The 9,565-nt window shown below is 39.5% G+C and overlaps 1 long non-coding RNA gene across 1 annotated transcript; it reads left to right on the forward strand.

The window, feature by feature from the left end:
• Window positions 1-5,872: 5,872 nt before the first annotated feature.
• On the forward strand, window positions 5,873-6,946 carry LOC125141241. Its single transcript, XR_007140619.1, has 3 exons — window positions 5,873-6,085; window positions 6,256-6,316; window positions 6,882-6,946. It is a non-coding gene; the product is annotated as an uncharacterized LOC125141241 (long non-coding RNA).
• Window positions 6,947-9,565: the final 2,619 nt, after the last annotated feature.

A 9,565-nucleotide genomic window follows, 5' to 3' on the forward strand; every position in this document is an offset into this window, starting at 1 on the left:
TGGTGAATGATAAGGCCACTTCAGATGCAGAGTTGGCTGCACTCAGAGGTACAGTGGTAGAAATGGGGGATTCTCTCTCCATCAGTACTGATGATGTAGAGTTTGTTTTGCTGCAAAATAAGTGTGAGAACCTCAAATCTCAGTCGCGATGGAATAACATTAGGATAGTCGGGATTCCTGAGGATACCGTCATTAACACTACAGTTGTCTCTGCACTGCTGAAGGAAGCTTTTAAACTGGATGAAACACCGCTGTTAGACCGAGCACATAGCACCTCTCACCCGAAGCCCAAACACAGGGAGCGACCACGTACTGTTATTGCCAGGTTTCATCATTATATAGCGACTGTGAGAATGCCAGAGAGTCGACAGGATTCTGTGGGAGAAATAAAGATGTCCGTTTTCCCCGACCACACGGCCAAGGTGGCCCCGGATTGGCTTGCCTTTAATGAGGTCAGGAGGCAACTGAGGAGACTGGAAGGGGTTCGTTATGGTCTTTTCTTTCCGGCTCATCTGCGGATCACATATAAGGGTGTGGAAAAAGACTTTGTTTCTGCAGAAGATGCCAAGAAGTATATAAAAATGATGAACATTGGGTAGTGTTTTATTTTGCAGTAATATGGTAATATCGGTGTGTGTTTACTTCCTGTTTATATAATAGGTTAATTAATAGAATTGGCTACTGTTCAGTATTAATACTCTGTGGGAGTTATCTATGTCTCTACTGCAGCTTAGTCTCATGCTATTCTCCGAGTTGATGTCACAGTCCCGCGGCATCAATGGTTTTTCTCTCTTGTTTTTGTATAGTTGTCTCCCTTTTAGAGACTTTTTTTCTTCTATTCCTTTTTTTCCTGTTTTGTGTATGTATTCATGGGTCTGTGTGTGTATTGGGGGTGGTGGTGGGGGATCCTGGCCATTTGGTACAATTCATGTGCACTTAAATGAGTACTGTTAAGTTGAATTCCAGTAATCCTGGTGTAGGCCCATCTGTTCGCTACCTTAGCTGGAATATATGTGGCACGAGTAGCCCATCTAAACGTGGCAAAGTTTTTAGCCATTTAAAATGGCTTAATTCCGACATAGTGTTTTTGCTGCTGGTCTATGCACCTTACTTTAATGATGTTCCTCTCCAACAGATTACTTAGTAACATTTAAATTCTCATTTGTTGATTTTTGGAGGTGATTTGAATTGTGTACTTGACCCAGTGCTAGATAAATCCAGTTCATGACCAATATCTCAGTCAGCTATGTCAAACTCCTTTTCTGACTTTATGAATCAGAATGGGTTGGTTGACCCTTTGAGAGTTCGTAATCCTTTAATTAAAAAATTCTCCTTTTTCTCTCAGGTTCACCAGTCATACTCTAGAATGGATTATTCCTTCATAGATAACAGCTTGAATTCATCTGTTGCTGCCGTTGATTATTCAAGTATTTTAATATCAGATCACGCACCACTATTTCTGGATATTCAGCTGTCCACAAGGAGATCTACTCCCCCCTTTGGAGATTTAATTCTCTATTGTTGGCAGATACCAAATTTTGTGAATTTCTGGCCAATTCTATTGATGAGTTTCTCCTTTTTAATCAGAACAGACTTACATAATCATCTTAACTTTGGGAGTCACTGAAGGCTTTCCTTGGGGTCAGATTATTTTATACTCTTCTCATTACAATAAAAAAACGTAAGGCCAAGCTTACAGAACTCACTTCTGTTATTGGTATCCTTGACCAAGAGTGTGCATCCAATCTCTCCCCAGAACTGTTTAAGAAACGTCTTAACCTTAAGACAGAATTTGATCTCATCTCCACGAAGGAAGCGATTGTTATTACAGACACGCGGCACTTACTATGAACATGGGGATAAAGCGAATCGACTATTGGCTCACCAATTCAAACGTCAATCTGCCTCATGTTTGATACCTAAAATTAATAATAATGTTAATGTAATTGTTACAGACCCGGTAGAAATTAATGCCACTTTCAAATCGTTTTATACCTCTTTGTATAAATCTGAATTTCTGGCAGCTATTATGAATCAGTTTTTCGACAGCCTTGAAAACCCTACCATTGATTCTGACCATGTACAAGAACTAGATGACCCACTCTCCCTAGAAGAAATAAATTTCTCTATTAAAATGATGCAGTCCAATAAAGCCCCAGGACCCTATTGACTTCTTCCAAAAAAATGTTAATAAATTAGCACCTCTACATGTGTCAGTGTTTAATGAATCCTTGGAAAATGGTTTGCTCCCAACTACTATGACCCAAGCTTCGATGGCTCTTCTTTTGAAGAGTGACAAAGATCCAACTTTGTGTGGATCCTATAGGCCTCTATCTTTGTTAAATGTTGATGTAAATGTTCTGGCAAAAACTATATCTCTGCGCCTACAGAGAATGTTGCCAAGCATTACTGAGTCACCTCAGACTTGCTCATTGGGGATAAATACATACATACATACATACATACATACATACATACACACTGTGAACTATATATATATCTTAATTTTTTACTATATTAAATCTTTTTTCTCCTTATGTTTAACTTCTGTTCTGTGTTTATGTTCTGTAAAGCTGCTTTGAGATGAAGCCCATTGTAAAAAGCGCTATACAAATTAACTTGAATTGAACTGAATTGAATTGAATTCTCAAGAGCAAAACTGTTTTATTAAGGGACGTCATTTATTTTTTAATACTCACACTCTGAATATTATTCATACAGTACTTTCCAAGACGGTACCTGAGATTATGATTACAATGGATGCTGAAAAAGCATTTGATAGGGTAGAGTGGGAGTATTTATTTGCTGTACTAAAAAAATTGGTTTTGGTAATAAATTTATTAGTTGGGTGAAATTACTTTATACATCACCTCAAGCCAGCATTCAAACAAACAATGTGCGCTCAGAGTATTTCCCATTAAAACGTAGGACACGTCAGGGCTGCCCTCTCTCTCCATCTTTATTTGCCTTGGCCATTGAACCATTGGCCATTTCATTACGATCCTCAACTTCAATTCAATTCAAGTTTATTTGTATAGTACTTTTTACAATGGGCTTCGTCTCAAAGCAGCTTTACAGAACATAAACACTTCATTTAAAGTCACTAGGAACGGCATCGAACACAGACTATCATTGTATAGCCCAGTCATGTTCTTCCTCATCCTCTATACCTGCTCTTATATACTCTTCTCTTCCAATTAAAACTTCTTTATGTTAAAAATTCTGTTCTGTTTAATACTCTAAAAATATGGTATCAATTTAGGAAAGGTTTCAAGTTTGTAACTGCTTCTCCTTTAGGTCCGTTATGTAGCAATCATCTTTTTCCCCCTTCTTGTCTGGATTCGTTTTTTTCAGTGTGGTATAGCAAAGGTATACACCTTTGTCTTGACTCAGAGGGCATAGTTAACAGTTTTGCTAATTTGTCGTCAGTGTATGGGCTACCTGCCAGCCACCTCTTTAGATATTTTCAAGTTAGTCATTTTGTTCAAAAATGTTTTCCTGGCTCTCCCTCAGCGCCACCTCTTCAATACTGGGAAGGTTTGTGTATGTATAAATCACAAGGAAAAGGTGCTGTTTCTGAGATCTATAAACATAATCTGGATTTCTGTGACCAAACTACCTCCAAAACTACCTCCAAAAGGCTGCTTGGGAGGGAGAACTGGGAAGTCAGCTTGGGGATGGTTGGTGGGATAGTGTTGTAAATGGCTTTGGTAATGTCTCGTGTGCTCATCTCACACTTATCCAGTTTAAGGTCATTTATAGGGTGCATTTTTCTAAATATAGATTGTCTCAAATTTACCGAGATGTCGAGGACAAATGTGACAGATGCTCCAATTCACAATGTCACCTAAGTCACGTTTTTTTTTCTGTCCACGACTATATAATTATTGGTCAGGTTATTTCAGTACAATGTCCACTCTTCTGGGAGTACATTTGCAACCCTGCCCATTGATTTCTATATTTAGACTTCCAGATTAAGCATCTCAGTTAAACTGTATGCAAAAAGAAGTTATTAGCTTTACATCATTGTTGGCCAGACATCGCCTTCTTATTCAGTGGAAGTCCTCTGTCCCACCATCTCACTCACAATAGCTAAAGGATACAGCATTTTTTTATTAAGCTCGAGAAAATTAAATATACGATAAGAGGTAATACCTCCAGGTTTTTTCATAAATGGCAACTGTTTATCTCATATTTCATAGGCCTTCGGTTTTGCTGGATTAGGTTTTCTTTTCTTTTATAAAATTAAAATGACTTGTATGTTTCCTTCTTCTTATTGTTATTCTTGTAATTCTTTTACTTTATTCCTTTTTCATGTAAAAGCAAAATGGGATTCTGTATTGTTATTTGATTTTGTTTGCAATAAAAACACTTAACAAAAAAAAAAACAACAACTTTGTTTTGTCTCTCTGGCTGCTAGGGATGTGACTGAACATCAATACATACAGTAATTTGGATTAAACAGACAGTGACCAAGAGCATCACTACCAAAGATATTATGTGACTATGGCTGGGGGAGTTTGTGCTCTGTGGTAAAAAGTGTTTAGGCTTCACAGCTGACATTAGTGATAGATGATAGTGGAGAAAGAAGCTGACCAGTAGGGCTGAGGGGAAAAAAGCAATTCACCTAACTATTGCAATTCTTTTTAAAACAAATTTAAAATTGATTGTTTTACATCAGAATCGATTTATTCATTCATTCATTCATTCATTCATTTTCTACCGCTTATCCGAACTTCTTGGGTCATGGGGACCCTGTGCCTATCTCAGGTGTCATCGGGCATCAAGGCAGTATTCACTCTGGACGGAGTGCCAACCCATCGGAGGGCACAAACACACTCTCATTCACTCACGCAATCACACACTACGGACAAGTTTCCAGAGATGCCAATCAACCTACCATGCATGTGTTTGGACCGGTGGAGGAAACTGGAGTACCCAAGGAAACCCCCGAGGCACGGGGAGAACATGCAAACTCCACACACACAAGGTGGAGGTGGGAATTGAACCCCGGACCCTGGAGGTGTGATTCAAACATGCTTACCACTAAGCCACCGTAACCCCCCCCCCCCCCGAATCGATTTATATTTACTTATTTTACTTTCCTATGAGGTGGTGGAGGGAAGTTACCAATTTAATTCCAACAAAAGGCACAATGTATTCCTTGTTATCTATAGTACAGTATATGACATCATGTCAGTTTGAAGCTGGTGCGAGAAGTAAAACCATGGTGGAGGCAGAGGGTCAAACCTCTTTGAAAATTCATGCTGCACCTTCATGGTTTAAATATCAAGTTTGGAAAAAATTTGGATTTTACACACTGCTGGACAAACGGTGCTAGACTGTCAGGACTCAGCCCAGACTTCGGCCACGTGCTTTTGTTTTTGTTTTGTGTCACGTGTCTGCCCTGCCCTTGTTTAGTCCTCCCCGTTTCTGCACACCTGTTCCACATATGTTAATTGTTTATCGTATTTAAACGTGCCACGTTGATTATGGCAGTGTGGAATCCTCTAGTGTCTTTTGGTGTCTTTGTCATGTTTCGTTGTTTTTTTAGTCAATAAACCCTGTTTTCCTTTAGCTATCCTGCATCTATTTTATCCCCTCGTCCTCTTACATAGACATGCCTAAAACTGTATGTAAACACTGTTATATACTGATTCCATATTGTGACAAAACGACCAACTTGAGTGGCCAACTTGCTCATTACCATCCGGAGTTGAATGTCGAGCTAAACACCAAACAATCTGCAGCAACCCAGCTGACTCAGTGTCAGAGAGTGCAGATGTAACTGGTGTAGAAAGGAAATTTGTTAATTTAACCTGACCTTTTTTTTTTGTTTGTTTCTTTAAAAAAAAAAGAATGGTTTAGTGAACTCCACAAAATGTTGTATATAATTATTGTTCATAGGATGTAATATTAAAGTAGCGGAACCTTTCCTTGGGAATTTGTTTGGGAGGGGATGTTATTGGTGAGACACTTTGGTGGGGCTTCCTCGTGTGTGCCATGCGGTTGCCTCAGTCTGTTTCCGGATGAGGCCGATGACGCATGTCCTTCTCGCTTCTCCCTTCAATATACAAATATTGTGGTAATATTTCTTCTCTAAAATGCTTTGCCGCTAGGAGAATGTGATTTAATACCATAATGATTGATTGCATTAGTTATGTTAAGGGGTTTTGGGTAATGTGTTTTTTTTTTTCTTTTTATTATTTAACGAAATATACCACGTTGCTAACTGTTTAGCATTGTGTGTACTAGTGTGTACTGGTGAAGGAGAAGCTGACGCCCCGTGTCTCATCTTTTATTTCTTTTCTTACAGGTATGTTTAACAATAAGTTCTGGTTCAGTAGAAAAGATGATTAGCTCATTGATCATTAATACTAGATGTGCATTGAACAGAGTGTGTTATAGAAGTGTCGGACTAAATGTATGTTGTCTGTGAGGCACGTGAAGCAGACTGCACATGGTACGGTATCGAATACATACATATATATATATAATGTGTATTCTATTTTATTCCATTCTGATATGTAATGTTTGGAAATATGGGTTACACATTATTATTATCATTATTATTATAAATACAGTATTATTATTATTTGTTTCATTTTGTGACATATAAATGCTTGAATTGATGTCTGTTAATATAACATAAATATTAATGTGCTGTATTAGAGAATGTCAGATTTATATACTATAAGTTGTATACTTTATTTACATTTATATCATCTATCTCTGTTATTGTATAATGGTCAGTCTGTTTCCGGATGAGGCCGATGACGCATGTCCTTCTCGCTTCTCCCTTCAATATACAAATATTGTGTGTGTACTGGTGAAGGAGAAGCTGACGCCCCGTGTCTCATCTTTTATTTCTTTTCATACAGTAAAAAAAGAGCTGAGTTTCATTGATTGGTGGTGTGGTCTTTGTATGTGTGTGAGAGTGACCGGTCCAGACACGTTACACAATGCATATTTTTTCTGCAAAATCATTTGTCCGTATAACGTTGTGGAGAATGCAGGTTTTCAATTAGGTATAGTATTGAATCGGCAGGTAAGTGTATCTTTCCAGGACTACTAACCAGGTACCCAGTTTAGTCCAGGTGAACAGATAAGGTCAAGAGTGTGATCATGAGAGTGGGTGGGTAAGTTTACATGTTGCATAAGTTAAAGTTATTATGAATGTACATAATCCTAATCTAACTGGATTATTGTAAACATATAGAATCCTTCTCTGGGTTATTATAAATGTACACAATCCTAACTTAACCTGGGTTATTATAAATGTACACAATCCTAACCTAACCTGGGTTATTATAAATGTACACAATCCTAATCTAACCCAGGTTATTGTAAACATACAGAATCCTAACCCGGATTATTGTAAAAATGCACAATCCTAACCTGGGTTATTCAAAGTTATGCACCCCAGCATATATTTAAATCATTAATGGTCATACATACAGTATTTCTCTGTTAATTTGAATAGATTAAAATGTAATTAGGCCTAATAGTAATGTAAATGGTGTTTATCTAAATGCTCTACAACAGTTTGATGAGAAATCTATCTTTGTATCAATGAGGTGACAAGATTTTTACATATTCAATTTCGAGACACGTCAAAGGAACTGCAGTGTTTGGTACAGTATGACTGTAACCTTCACAAGTACATCTGAAGTTTATTTGGAAGGACATTGAGGACAAAAGAATTTAATAGTCATATTGACTATTTTGATGCACATTCACACACACATTACAAACATAATACACATACTCTGATAAACATAAACCCACACTCATTTGTTTTTTTGCCGGCTAATGTTTTGTAAATTTGTACTGTTTTGTTAGCTCACTAAAGTTCTTTAAAGTGAATCTGTTTGTTGTGTTGCTTTGTCTTACTTGAACTCCAATAAGCTTAGCAGCAGTGTATTTTCCCATAGATGGGTTACATTAACCCGAGTTATTATACATGTACATCAATCTAACCTGGGTTATTGTAAACATACAGAAGCCTAACCCGGGTTATTACCAATGTACAATAAATCTAACCTGGGTTATTGTAAACATACAGAAGCCTAACCTGGATTATTGTAATCAAATAAAATTTTATTTGTCATATACACATACATACAAATTACGACATGCAATGCTTTTTACAACTGTATGGTATTCAAGTATAAAAGGAAAAAGTAATGCAATTTTGGATAAAAAAATAAAAACAAAAGGATTTAGATAAATAAAGTATCCATCCATCCATCCATTTTCTACTGCTTATCTGGGGCCGGGTCGCAGGGGCAGCAGTCTAAGCAGGGACGCCCAGACTTCCCTCTCCCCAGACACTTCCTCCAGCTCTTCCTGGGGAATACCGAGGCGTTCCCAAGCCAGTCCAGAGACATGGTCCCTCCAGCATGTCCTAGGTCTTCCCTGGGGCCTCCTCCCAGTTGGACATGCCCGGAACACCTCCCCAGGGAGGTGTCCAGGAGGCATCTGGAACAAATTCCCGAGCATCTGGCCACTTGGGAGGAGCTCAGAGTATCTACCCCGAGCTACCTCAGCTGACTCCTCTTGATGTGGATGAGCGGCAGCTCTTCTCTGAGCTCCTCCCAAGTGGCCATGCTCCTCACCCTATTTCTAAGGGAGCGCCCAGCAACCCTACGGAGGAAACTCATTTCGGCCACCTGTATCTAGGATCTTTCCTTTTGGTCATGATTCAAAGTTCATGATCATAGGTGAGGGTAGGAATGTGGATCGACTGGTAAATAGAGAGCTTCACCTTATGGCTCAGCTCTTTTTTCACCACAACAGAATGGTATATCGACAGCATCACTCCAGAAGATACACTGATCCACCTGTCAATCTCCCGCTCAATCCTTCCCTCATTCGTGAACAAGACCCCAAAATACTTAAACACCTCCACTTGAGGCAGGAGCTCTACACCAACCTAAAGGGGTCAAGCCACCCTTTTCTGGGTGAGAACCATGGCCTCGGACTTGGAGGTGCTGATTCTCAGCCAACAGGAAAACATCATCTACAAAATGCAGAAAACCGGACTCCTTCCGGCCCCCGACTGCACCTAGAAATCCTGTCCATATAAATAATGAACAGGACTGGTGACAAAGGGCAGCCCTGCCAGAGTCCAATATGCACCAGGAACAAGTCTGACTTACTGCCGGCAATGCGAACCAAACTCCTGCTAGGGATATAGGGACTGTACAGCTCTTGGCAGAGGGCCCTGGACCTCATAGACCCCCCCCCACAGGTCACCGTGAGGTACACAGTCGAATGCCTAATCCAGATCCACAAAGCACATGTGGACTGGTTGGGAAAACTCCCATGAACCCTCCAGCAACCTGGCAAGGGTATAGAGATGGTCCAGTGTTCCACGACCAGGATGAAAACCGCATTGGTTCTTCTGAATCCGAGGTTCGACTATCGGCCAAATTCTCCTCTCCAGTACCCTGGCATAGACTTATCCGGGGAGGCTGAGGAGTGTGATCCCCCTGTAGTTGGAACACACCATCCAGTCCCATTTCTTAAACAGAGGACCACCACCCCAGTCTGCCAGTCCAGA

The sequence above is a fragment of the Tachysurus fulvidraco genome, chromosome 5 (assembly GCF_022655615.1).
Source record: "Tachysurus fulvidraco isolate hzauxx_2018 chromosome 5, HZAU_PFXX_2.0, whole genome shotgun sequence".
NCBI classification, from domain to species: domain Eukaryota; kingdom Metazoa; phylum Chordata; class Actinopteri; order Siluriformes; family Bagridae; genus Tachysurus; species Tachysurus fulvidraco.